This window comes from Panthera tigris, chromosome X, assembly GCF_018350195.1.
Source record: "Panthera tigris isolate Pti1 chromosome X, P.tigris_Pti1_mat1.1, whole genome shotgun sequence".
Taxonomy (NCBI): Eukaryota; Metazoa; Chordata; class Mammalia; order Carnivora; family Felidae; genus Panthera; species Panthera tigris.
This window is the reverse complement of record NC_056677.1, coordinates 48,942,152-48,946,387: the sequence shown is the minus strand read 5'-3', so window position 1 is coordinate 48,946,387 and position 4,236 is coordinate 48,942,152.

Below are 4,236 nucleotides of genomic sequence, written 5' to 3'. Positions count from 1 at the left end.
ACTAGATGTCTCTTCAGTATTCACGGTAGTCTACAGCCTTCATAAGATTACATATCAGGACAAAATAAAATCTTAAGTCTTCTCCACAAATATACGTAAAAAGCACTAGCTATCATATCGAACAGGTAACCTTATCTTGTCCCATATTGGCCAGAAACACAATTTAGATGAAAATATAAAGTGGAGTAAGATGAGAGTCAACTATTTTATATAAACCAGTAAGATTTATATTACTCTGTTGCCTGATTCATGGTTAAAAATTTACAGTAAAACTATAAGATCCCTGTTTGTATCTGTATGACTGCATATGTATGTATGTATTTGTTATCTATATGCTGTATTTTTCTACCTCCACATGGTACTGCCAGCGTGATTCATAAAATCCCTTAAAAGGGTCTTATTTAAATTGACGTGGAGATAAATGAGAAATAAATTAAATATTCTTAAATTTATTAAGAATTATATATTCTTAAAACTGTGAGAAATATGAGAAGAAACTCAAATGCTTTTCAAGTGAACATGAGTTGGGAAGTCTTTGGTAAACAATATTAGTTTCACACTTTAGTAGTTTAATATTAGTGTTAAATAGCAAAGAAATATTAGTAATCATATTTGTTTAATTCTCTTTAATATGTAATGTGGTGGATTCTAATCACTTAAATCTAGTATTAAAGTTAATAAACTTGCTTTAAAAACAGCTGTGTCTTCTGAATTATCAGCATTATTTGTAATGTCAGCATATATTTTTATTCTTTTATGTTTATCTCTCTTTTTAAATTCTACCTAAATATCCTATCAAAATAAAGTTTAAAATAGAAAATAGAGATGGGGCGCCTGGGTGGCTCAGTCAGTTCAGCGTCTGACTCTTGGTTTTGGCTCAGGTCCTGATTTCATGGTTCCTGAGTTCAAGCCCCACTTTGGGCTCCACACTGACAGCACAGAACCTGCTTGGGTTTCTGTCTCCCTCTCTCCCTCTCTATTCCTCCCCACTCACGCTTTCTCTCTCTCAAGTAAATAAAACCATCAAAAATAAAATAGAGGAGGAATTAAGATGGGACAGAAGTAGGGGGACACTGGGCTTTCCCCATCCCTCAAACACAGCTTTATTGAGGTCAGATTACTTGAAACACTCAAGAAACAAGTTTGAGGAGTAGCAGAAGGATCTCCACAGTTGGAGGGAGATAGCTTGGCAGATATGAGGTGCTTAAATGTTAACTGGGGGATAAAAAATGGCAGAGCTGCGGAGGGGAAAGAACTCTTTCCCTGGAGAACAAAAGGGAAAGAAAGAGAGAGGGTTTGAAACAGTGCATCACTGAGTTAGCACAAGAGGTAAACCACTCTGGACTATGGACTAGGGAGTGAGAAGTGCTGAGTTTCCCAGTTCTTTTTTGCAAACAGCTTCTGGAGCCCAAACTCTCAGGTTTTGGAAGTGTGAGACTTTATCCAGAGTGGAGCTGTTGTACACGTGCCTGGGGAGGTGGGAGCTGGCCCTGGAGTGCATAGTGTGGTGCAGCAATCGCCGGTGTGAACTGGGAAAGAATAGTCCCTTTCCTGGAGTACTTCTGGAAGAGGATTTATTGCCTCCCTAAGAACAAAAAGAAAAGAAAAAAAAAAAAAAAAAAAAAAAAAAAACAAACAACCAAACAAAAAACTCTGCAAGTGCCAGGCAAAAGCATTTCATCAGCAGAGTGGAGAGGCTCTGCTCTGGAGGAGGGGAGCAGATCTGTGCTTCCTTTGAGACTTTGGTTTTGAATCCAGCCATGCACCAAAGAAAAAAGAGAGTTCTGGTGCAGGGTGAGCTACCTTCCCTTGCTCTTCTGTAAGGGCTGCCTGAAAAAGTGAGGGTTGATTTCCCTGGTCCAAGGAAGAGAGATTGGGGTGGAGTCACATGGTAGGACTTCAGAGAACAACACAGAAGCCCCCAGTGGAAGCAGGACTTGCTTACATAAAACCCTTTCCCTCTGTGTCTGGCAACTGCTTATTTACTGGGGCAAGACTGACTCTGATCCAATGCAGCCAGCCTCTCCTCCAGACCAGCACAGCCACAACATCCTAAGCACCAACAGACAACACTTCCTTTTTCTTTTATCCTAATTCCGTTTTAAATTTTGAAGTCATGCTCACAGTTTTATTTTTTTTCCATTTCCTTTTCTCTTTCTCACTCTCTTCTCAGTCTCTCTCTCTCTCTCTTTTTTTTTTTTGAATCAGGCATTTTTCGTCTTTTCTTTTTCCTTCTTTTTTCTTTCCTTCTTCCTTTTTCTTTATTTTTTTTTCTTTTTCTATGGAATCAGCTTTATATTTTTTTGATTGTCTGTCTTTTGTTGTTGTTCCCCTTCATTTTCTTTTTTGGGATAAGGCTTTCCCACCATTTCTTTTTCTCCAAGATTGCTTCAAAAAACAAATCAAAGCATACCTAGTTAAAGGTCCAGGGGCATCTTGGTGGTTCATTCGGTTGAGCGTCCAACTTCGGCTCAGGTCCTGATCTCGTGGTTTGTGAGTTTGAGCCCCGCGTTGGGCTCTGTGCTGACAGCTCGGAGCCTGGAGCCTGCTTCAGATTCTGTGTCTCCTTCTCTCTCTCTGCCCATCCCCCACTTGTGCTCTGCCTCTCTCTGTCTCAAAAATAAATAAATAAATAAATAAATAAATAAATGTAAAAATTTAAAAAAAAAAAATTAAAAAAAGGTCCAAACACTCCACCACTGCAAGAAAGGAGGAGCTGTGCAGAGGAATGACCAGTGGGTAAGAACAGCCAAAATGCAATAGCAGAGTGCACACAGCATACACCAGAAACACTTCCTGGAGTGCCAGTCCCTAAACGATATATGATCCCTTTTTCATATAGTAATACTCTCAAATGCAGGACACATAACAAGCTTTAAAACATGCAAAAGGCATAAGCTTAGTCAAAAGGACAAGATGGAAGAATTCTCCCCAGTAGAAAGGTCAGGGAGAAATTACAGCCAGGGACTTGCTGAAAACAGATATAAGCAATATATCTGAATAAGAATTTAGAACAACAGTCATAAGACTACTAGCTGGGCTGGAAAAAAAGCATAGAAGACACCAGAGAAATGCTTGTTGCAGAGATCAAAGATCTAAGAACTAGTCAGGATTAATTTAAAAATGGTATAACTGGGATTCAAAATAAACGAGAAACAGTGACAGCAAGGATGGAAGAAGCAGACGAAAGAGTAGGGAAAATAGAAGATAAAATTATGGAAAATAATGAAGCTGAAAAAAAGAGGGAAAGGAAGTTACTAGATCATGAAGGGAGACTTAAAAACTGATTCCCTGAAACAAAACAATATCCATATCATAGCAGTACCGGAAGAATCAGAGTGATAAAAGGGGGCAGAAGGTGTATTTGAACAAATTATGGCTGAGAACTTCCCTAATCTGGGGAAGGAAATAAGCATCCAAGAACAAAAGGCACAGATAACCTGTTTACAAATCAACAAAAACAGGTAAACACCACAACGTATCCTAGTGAAACTTACAAAATGCAAAGATAAAGAGAAAATACCGAAAAAGCAGCTAGGGACAAATGGTCCTTAACCTACAAGGGTAGACACATAGGGTTAGTAGCAGTACTGCCTACTGAAACTCGTCAGGACATAAGGAAATGGCAGGAAATATTTAGTGTTCTGAATAGAAAAAATATGGAGCCAACAATCCTTTTAACAACAAGTCTGTCATTCAGAATAGGAGGATCAAGATTTTGTAAGACAAAAACCAAAGGGAATTCATGACCACTAAACCAGCCCTGCAAAAAATGTTAAGGGGGACTCTCTGAATGGAGAAAAAAAAATACCAAACAACAGAGACTATAAAGGAGCAGAGAACATCACCAGAAACACCAAATTTACAGATAACACAATGGCACAAAATTTATATCTTTCAATAATCACGCTGAACGTAAATGTACTATATGATCCAATCAAAAGATACCAGTATCAAAATGGATTAAAAAATAAAGATCCATCTATATGCTGCCTACAAAAGACTCATTTCAGACCTAAGGACACCTGCAGACTGAACGTCAGGGGATGGAGATCCATCTATAATGATATTGGATGTCAAAAGAAAGCCAGAATAGCCATACTTATATCAGAAAAATGATATTTTAAAACAGACTATAACAAGAGATGAAGAAGAGCATTATACCATAATTAACGGTTCAATCCATTAAGAAGACATAACAATTTTAAATATTTATGCCCCCAACTTGAGCACCCA